The sequence below is a fragment of the Marmota flaviventris genome, chromosome 1 (genome assembly GCF_047511675.1).
Source record: "Marmota flaviventris isolate mMarFla1 chromosome 1, mMarFla1.hap1, whole genome shotgun sequence".
NCBI lineage: Eukaryota > Metazoa > Chordata > Mammalia > Rodentia > Sciuridae > Marmota > Marmota flaviventris.
This window is the reverse complement of record NC_092498.1, coordinates 88,621,551-88,630,957: the sequence shown is the minus strand read 5'-3', so window position 1 is coordinate 88,630,957 and position 9,407 is coordinate 88,621,551. Positions and strand designations below refer to the sequence as shown.

Below are 9,407 nucleotides of genomic sequence, written 5' to 3'. Positions count from 1 at the left end.
GTTTCTTGTTCACTTTAATTGGAATCAAAATCTAAAATGTCAAACATGATTATTAATTCTTATGCCATTTGAAAACATTAGTATGATAGTACTTTTGTCTCTTAATATCTGTAGTAGTATTATTTTTAGGATTTTAGTATTTTTAGTACAAAAATCCCTATATTCTTTTTAAAAAAAAATTATTCTTTTTAACTATGTTACATGACAGAGGAATGTATTTTGACATATTATACATGTATGGAGTATAAGTTCCCATTCTTATGGTTGTACATGATAATCCACATATTCTTACATATGAATTTGGGGTCTTATTTGAAGGGAAATTATTTTGTCTCTGCTCTGGGGGTATAGCTCAGTGGTAGAATGCTTGCCTATCATGTGTCATTTGATCCCCAGCACTGCAAATAAAATCAAATACTGTTTGTCTTTTTCATCTTTGCTTCTGCCACCTCCAGTTCCTTAAATCAGAGTGACTGTGGCAAGAGACCTTAGTAAACATTGGTTTCACAGCTCAGTCCTCAAATTCAAGGAAAGATGTACCTTATTTCCTAAGCTGGCAGTAATGTAGCAGTGATTTTTAGTTTAGGATATACCAGGATCATATAGGATGTGTGAAAAATGCAGATTGCTGAACCCTCTCTCCAGAGATTCTGATTAATTCTTGGATCTGGCCCATGAATTTGCCTATAACGCACTTGCTAGTTGATCCTTCTGCAGATGATTCAAAAACCATTTGAGAGATAATGTTAGTGGTTTCCTGCCCTTGAATATACAGTTTTCTTTATTTTTCTCTTCTATGAACATTCATTCAAAAAGCATTGTGCAATGAATTGTACCTAAAAATGAATATACATTCAAAAAGATAAATTGTATGGAGATGCTGTTTTCCCAGAGTAAGAATTTGGGAATTGAACTCAGGGGCACTCGACCACTGAGCCACATCCCCAACCCTTTTTATATTTTATTTAGAGACAGGGTCTCACTGAGTTGCTTAGCACCTCACTTTTGCCGAGGCTGGCTTTGAACTCATGATCCCCCTGCCTCAGCCTCTTGAGCTTCTGGGATTATAGGAATGTGCCACTGTGTCTGGCCCAGAGTAAAAAAAAAAAAAAAAAAAAATCATGCAGTGAAAAGTTAGATGGTCAGTAAGTTTGTTTTTGTGGACATCTTCCCTACTAGGAGAGAGAAAAGGACACTGGATGTTCCCCCAAACTACTCTTCAATATTTTTCAGAATTATCTGTAATCTGCCCTCTGTTTAGTTAGAGTTAAGAGAATATAAACTATTCTTCTGAAAGGGAGCGGGGTAGAGAAAGAGAGAGAGAGAGAAACATGATGCTCAAAGAGTTTAGGATTTTGGAGCATTTGGATTTGGGATTTTTAGATTATGGTTGCTTAACCAGTAAAATCTATATAAACACTGTGAAATCCCAGAAAAACTAAGGTCCTAAAATACTTCTTGTCTCAAGCATTTGGATAAAGCATATTCAACCTACAGTATATACTATGCATATACTATGTATATATAGTTTTGTACCAAAGATAGTAATTGAAATACTTTCTCTAGTATATAATTCCCCCTCTCTGAAAACTTGTCTTTAACATGCAGTTAAAATTCCTGTGTCCCTTTGGAGTCTATTATTCTGTACTTAGCTTACCTTTCTGTTTCACTCATAAGTAGAATTCTTAGTACAGGTAGTTCTTCATGTAAAACCAACGATACCCATACCCTTGCCTTAGCTTGAGTTTTACTGAAGAAATTGAATGGCTCATTTGGTATCTTTAGATTATTGATTATTGCTAAAAGAAGGGATAAAACCTGTTGGAAGATTCTGGCACCTGGATTCATTTGATGACCAGTTTTTTTTGTGTGTGTGTGTATGTGTGTGTGCGTGTGTGTGCGCATGTGTGTGTGTGCGTGTGTGTGTGTGTGTGTGTCTTTTTTTGGTTACATTTTGTAAGGTATGTAGTCTCTCCCTTGCCAATGAACTGCTAATAAGCCTCCGGAATAAAAAAGATGACGCTCATGAGGGTGAGTCAGCCTGTCATCTATAAAGCCAATCTAAGTGCCTGCAGACTGGACTAACATCAATTTTGTTTTATATGATCTAAAAACAAGTGACATGAGCTATTAGCTGAGGGTTTTCTCTAAAACTCCTTAATAAAGTGAGTGAGGTCCCCTTGGTCTCTAGTAGCAGCTAAATTATATCCCACTTGGAGATTTCTGGGAATTAACAAGTCATTTCATTAATAGAAAATTCCACCCTGCAGTAGTATAAAGATTTTTTTTTTTCTCTAGTAAACAGTTGCAGTAAAAATAGATGTATGCACAACATAAATTGAGGTATTGAGGGATAGTTTTCATTATTATAAAGAATGAAGTAAGAGTCAGGAGACCCTTTGGGGCTTAGTTCCAATTTCTTAGACAGCATTTTCTCATTTATTTATTGTACTTACTCTGCCAGAGTGCATGTTATGTTATTTAACTCAACCTATATTTTATCTTTGGTTAGGAGATTAGGACATTATAATGTCTGACCACATACTGGTGGTTCTTTCCCATTATGATTGTTATCTCTTAGAATTGTTGCTAGCTATTTTTCTTCAGAAGACATTCTGTTTAAGACATTTCTGATTTTAAAGTGGTTCTTTAGTAGCTAAATTTAATTAAATCAGTAACCAAATTTATGTAGAGTAACCAAGAGAAACAGTAGTACAAACACAGGGAGATTTGCCTTTAAATAAGAGGCACCATTTTACTGACAGGAAAACAGAGAACTTTAAAAAGATCTTGCAATAAAATTCGCAAAATTGAAATTGCCGATTTTCTCCAGAGAGTAATTTTCTCTCCTGCTGACTTCATCTCAATGATTCCTTCAGAATATTTACTTAGGTTTTTTCTTTTTTTGGTTACATTTTGTAAGGTATGTAGTCTCTCACAGGATGTCATGTACTCTTTTTTTTTTCCCCTTGCCACATCTAGTAGTAGCCAAGGTTTTCTGTTCTGTGTCATAATCTTTATATAAAATTAAGCAGCCTACACAAGTTAATTGATTCTTATATTAAGACTGAGCTGCAAATCAACTCTGCTCCTTGGATCTTTTTTGCTAATACTTTATTACTATAGCACTAACATCTTCAAGACTATTAACTCTGCCACCCACCAATTTTCTCTGAGCTGGGCATGTTCAATGGTTTTCTATTATTTGTTTTTGGGGGAGTGGATTTATTTTATTTTTGTAAAGTTAATATGTACTACAAAGATGCTTATGGTTTAATACATTTTAAGGTATCAGAACAATTAATTATAACACACTTTCATCACCTCAAAATGAAATCCCCATCTGCATTAGCAGCTATTCCCACTTTCACAGAATCCCCCTGTGTTAAGAAACCACTTTCTTCAATGGATTTGCCTATTTTGGATATATTCTAATAATGCTTAAAGCTGAATACTTTCTTGGTTTTCAGGGCAAAAATAAATAGATTATTCAATAAATTAATTTAACGATAAAATGATTCCACTTTTAGTTTTTATTTTATTTTTTAAAAAATATTTATTTTTTAGTTGTAGCTGGACATAATACCTTTATTTTATTCATATATTTTTATGTGGTGCTGGGGATCAAACCCAAGACCTCGCATGTGCAAGGCGAGTGCTCTACTGCTGAGCCACAACCACAGCCCCCAAGTTTTTATTTTAATATGGTGGTACTATTTGAAATTCAAAAGGGAACTATGGACTTCAGCTTTAAGGAATGAATCACTCTACATATTTCAAAAGTCAAATCCTTTGCACATGTAAGCACTCAAATCAGTACAAGGGATATAATATGAATAGTAACAACCCAAGGCTAGGTTTAGGATTAATTGGTAGAAAAATCAATGAAAATGAAAGTAAGGAAAAATAAGGAACTGCAAAACTAAAATATTTCTGTATATCTACATTACTCCCAATTCTCGGAGTCGGGTAATTCAAATAAAATAATACCAGTTCTTTGGTGATTTATGGGAAATAAAAGAGTGCTCACAACAAAATATTCTTTTTCTAGAGTTAGAGAAATTTCATAATTCTCTGAATATTGATTAAGCATTGTTTAATCAATCACTCAAAGCATGAGAGAAGTTTTCCTTTAACTGAACCCTAAATTCCTGCACCAATTTAGACAGACTTTGTTTAGTTCTCCAAAGTACTTGAAAATAACTAATGGTAACTGCCATATTATGTTAAGTGAGAAGTGATATTAAAATTTCCTGTAAAAGAGGTTCAATTTGTACAATTCCTGATAAACTTTCATTTGCTAAAAATGGCAGCCAAACACCGTAACTGGCACATATCTGTAATCCCCTAGCAATTTGGGAGGCTGAGGCAGATTGCAAGGTCAAGGCCAGCCTTGGCAACTTAGCCAGATGCTGTCTCAAAATAAAAAATAAGAAGGATTGGGGATGCAACTCAGTGGTAAAGTGCCCTTGGGTTCAATCTCCAGTACCAAAAAAAAGTTTAAATTAAAATCATTAAAAATAAAAACAAAAATCAACAGTCTCAGATGTCACTAGAATTTTTAAATTTTTAAAAACAAGCCTTATTTTACAACTATACATAGCATGAGGCAGATTTTTTTCCACATGTGTAAACACTGTTTTTTTGTTTTGTTTTGTTTTAAATCAGGATAGGGGATGCAATACTTGCCTAGCATGAATGTTGCTCTGGGTTCAATACCTAGCAATGCCAAGAAAGAAATCATATATGCTCTTTGAGGATCACAAGACCAAGTCACAGCAATTCCTTTAAAATTATCTGTGCAATTAGCTAAAGCCATGAATGACTCCTAAAAGTGTACCAAAGAGTGTAAAGCATAATAATAAACGTGTTTTTAAAACTAGGCTCAGAACATTTGTGAATTCTATCTTATTTAAAATTAATTAGGAGTCATTCATTGAAATGACATATTTTAATAATTGAACTTCTAAACCCATCATCTAATAATAATGGATAGGATTTTAAAATTCCTTTTGCTAAAATGCAATTCATGATTGTCTAAATTATATATCCAAAAGCTTGATGGATCATTTAAATTACATAATAATTTAAAAATAGATTTTAACAACTTAACAATCTCTTTGTGTTGCTGTACTCAATATGGGCAGTAATTCTGTAAATTGATTTGAGGGCATTTTAAAGGTCTGTTACTATGGTAACCAAAAATCAGGAAAAAAGAACCTCCTAAACATGGTTGTCAAAGGATGAAGACAGGTGGCTGACTAATCTTGACTAGTGCTTTTCTTCCTCATCTTTTCATGGCTTTACTGTCAGCTCCTTCTTTTGATTCTCATAAGATTACTCACAGGCAATTAGGAGGCTTTCTTACCCATATGTAAGTGTCTCCTTCACATAACATTGTCTAGTTCATCCCCAGGAGATTTGCTCAATGACAGATCTTTTTTTCTTCCTCCTACTATTATATGCTAAAAGAAGCATTAAGTGGAAAAACACCTCTGTATGCAATGTGCTAAAGGCATTTCTCAATTACACAAATGTATTTCAAGCTCCTCAAAATCAATGCATAGGGTTCTTTAGATGATCAATAATACTCTCTAGAAGAAAAGGCGAAATTATCATTAATAATTTTTTAAATGGTCTGGGTTTAGGTAACCCATATTTACAACCTTCTTTTAAACATGTTTACACTTCCCAATATGCTAGATCAATATATTACCTATGCATAAGCCTTGTGTTACTCTGATAGCAATATATAATAAATACATGCATACACAGTTGGTCCTCTGCATCCTTGGGTTCTGCATCTTTGGTTTCAACCAAATGAAGATGGTAATTGTTTTTTTAGAACTTAGTACTGAGCATATACAGATCTTTTCTTGCCATTATTCCTTCAACAATGGAATAAGACAACTATTTACATAGCATTTATGTTATATTAAATATTATAGTCTAGATATAATTTAAAGTATAGGGGAGGGGCTGGGGTTGTGGCTCAGTGGTAGCGCACTTGTCTAGCACATGTGAGGAACTGGGTTAGATCCTGAGCACCAAGTAAAATAAATATATATATAAAATAAAGTATAGGGAGGATGTGTATAGCAAACTCTCTGCCATTTTATTTTTTTAATCCTCACCTATTAACAAACCATTCTTAAACCCTGGAAGCTTGAAGTGGAAAAAGGACCACAAGAAAAGGAAAACGACAGAAAAAAAGAGACATGAAGACAAGAAGGAAGCTAATAACCTGCTGGGGATGTGGCTCAAGAGGTAGCGCGCTTGGCTGGCTTGCGCAGGGCTCTGGGTTCGATCCTCAGCACCAAATAAAAATGAAATAAAGATGTTGTGCCACTGTGTTAGAGTCTGTAAACAAGTCAGGATGGCGCCTGGCAAATGTTAGAGTCTGTAAACAAGTCTGGATGGCGCCTGGCATTTTGCCAGAGGGAGTGGTTTGTGAAGTAATGCCAGCAAGCCATTAAGTGTGGAGATTCCTTATTGGTTGACTGCTGTATCGAGTTTATGTTAGTTAGATAAGCTGTGTGGAATGTATAAATAACTCTGCTGTCCTACAATAAACGGCTCCCATTCCTGCTGTATCAATCTACACAAGTTGTTCGTCACCCCCCGGTTATTTTGCTGCAGCCGGACTGCGGCACCACCGAAAACTAAAAAATAAAGATTAAAAAAATTCTCTCTCTCTTAAAAAAACAAAACAAAACAAACAAACAAAAAAAACCCACAAGAGTGGGGTGAGGTGCATTATTCCTGGAGTTACTAAAATACCAGGTGGATGTATGGAACAGATAGAGAAAGCTCCTGTTACATCTCCTTGCTCCAAAAATCTATTTAATCTATTGTCCTCAGGTAGAGGTTGTATCAGATAGTAAACTGATAAAAACAGATACTATACTTGATCTTAGCCAAAAGACCAAGAAGGAATAGTATGCCATTTTAAATAAGGGATTTGAGACTCTGTAGATTTTGACATCTGTGGTGTGTTCTGGTACTAATTGCCCATGGATACTGAGGGATGGCTATATTACTTCTATACTTAAATTAATTTCCTGGCTTATCTCTGACTTCTTGAGAGGAAGAGCTATGGTATGCTTCTTAAAATCCATGTAGCAATAGTGCAATTCCTGGTCTAAGTGTTGAATAAACATTTCTTATTAAATTAGCATGTTGAAGAAGTTCCATAAGTAGACTATACATTTGTAATTCTTAAAATAATGGGTCTGAGTCTATATCAGAACAATTTGCTTCCATTTAGGGCATTAAGATTGGTGTTCCTAAACAGTGGAATGAAACAGGTCAAACTATCCTATCTATGTACATATATGAATTTATCACAGTGAATTCCACCTTTATGTATATCTATAATGCACTAATTTAAAAAAATCTATAGATAATTTGAAGAAAGACCAGTAGAATATAGGAAATGGAGGGTGGGGGAGGAAAAGGGAAAGTACTAGGGACTGAATTGGAGCAAATTAAATTCCATACTTGCATAATTATGCCAAATGAATTCCAAGATTATGCATAGCTACAATGCAATAAATAAATATTTTTAAAAAATGGTGTTCCTATACTTTCACACTAGCTATAAAGGAAAAACAGTCATGGGACTAGCTATGATGAATAACCAAGAGGACCAGCAAAATATATGAAACTACTATTATCAGATGTTGGACAACAGGCAAAGCAGGATTGTGAGTTAAGGCCAGCCATCACCCCAGCTGGAGGCAAAACCAAGGGAAACAAGCCAGGTGTGGTGGTGCACACCTGTTGTCCCACCTACTTAGGAGACTAAGGCAGAAGGATCTCTTAAGCTCAAGAATTTGAGACCAGCCTGGGTAGTATAGTGAGATTCTGTCTCAAAACACATGGATGCCAAAACAAAACACCCCAAACAGACGAACAAACAGAGCCCTGTTGTCAGGCTGAGTCAAAGAAATAAATAAAAGTTTAGGGAGATCAGCGCAGCTAGAACATGTGGGCAGGAGCCGGGAGAGAAGAAAACTAAACAGAGAAATAACTGACTAGTAACAACCTGTGGGTGCATATGGCTGGCCAAAGAAAAACTTCTGGGTAAAGAACAATTATTGGGAGCTATAAACCAAACAATTCCCGGAGCTCACACAAAACTGGGAAATGTTCAAATTTCTGTCAGCTAGAATCATTTTACTGATTATGTGGAACATTCATTCATTAGAGACCCTAAGCGTGTCATACTTTAGGAATAGGACTAAAGTAGCCGTAGAGTTAACGTTATAACTGTCCTAAACAGTTTATAAACAAGCTTCAAATGAATCCAGCTGATCCTTTAATATAAATAGATAGATATTAGTTGTCAATGAAACTTTATTTTATTTATTTATATGTGGTGCTGAGGATCAAACCCAGTGCCTCACACATGCCAGGCAAACGCTCAACCACTGAGCCACAACCCCAGATCCGGCTGATTCTTAAATAATTGACAACTAGAAAAAGTCTAACACCCTTTAAAATATTTTTTTTTAAAAAACTTATCATTTACAACATAAAATTCACTAAGTCTGGCATCTAAATCACAAGATCGGTGAGGGAATAAAAACAGATTAAAAATTGATAGAGGGCTGGGGATGTGGCTCAAGCGGCAGTGCGCTTGCCTGGCATGTATGCAGCCCGGGTTCAATCCTCAGCACCACATAAAAACAAAGATGTTGTGTCCGCCAATAACTAAAATAAATAAATAAATATTAAAACTTCTCTCTCTTTAAAAAAAAATTGATAGAAGTTGGGCTGGCTCAGTGGAGTGCTTGCCTGGCATGTGTGAGGCACTGGATTCGATCCTCAGCATCACATAAAATAAATAAAGGTATTGCATTTATCTACCACTAAAAAAAGTCTTAAAAATTGACAGAAGTTATAAGATTAGCATATAAGGACTTTAAAACAACTATTAAAATAGTATAAATATGATCAGGTATTTAAAGGAAAGCACATATAATATGAGAAGAATGGGTAGCAAAAAAAGGACCAAATAGAGCCGCAGGGAATGAAAAGTATACTACTTCTATAAAAATCTCACTGATGCGTTCTATACCCAAAAGACTTAAAAACAAAATACTACAGGGACACATCAATATTTATAGCTAAACTGTGGAATGAATCTAGATGCCCTTCAATAGATGAATGGATAAAAAAAATGTGGCATATATACACAATGGAATATTACTCAACAATAAAAGAAAATAAAATCATGGCATTTGCAGGTAAATGGATGGAGTTGAAGAAGATAATGTTAAGTGAAGTTAGCCAATCCCCAAAAAACAAATGCCGAATGTTTTCTTTGATATAAGGAGGCTGATTCATAGTGGAATAGGGAGTTGGAGCATGGGAGGAATAGATGAACTTTAGATAGGGCAGAG

General features: G+C 35.0%; 1 non-coding gene across 1 annotated transcript; it reads right to left on the bottom strand.

Annotated features, from left to right (window-relative positions):
* Nucleotides 1-6,746: 6,746 nt before the first annotated feature.
* On the bottom strand, nucleotides 6,747-6,937 carry LOC114096244 (U2 spliceosomal RNA). The gene has a single exon (XR_003583391.1). It is a non-coding gene; the product is annotated as a U2 spliceosomal RNA (small nuclear RNA).
* Nucleotides 6,938-9,407: the final 2,470 nt, after the last annotated feature.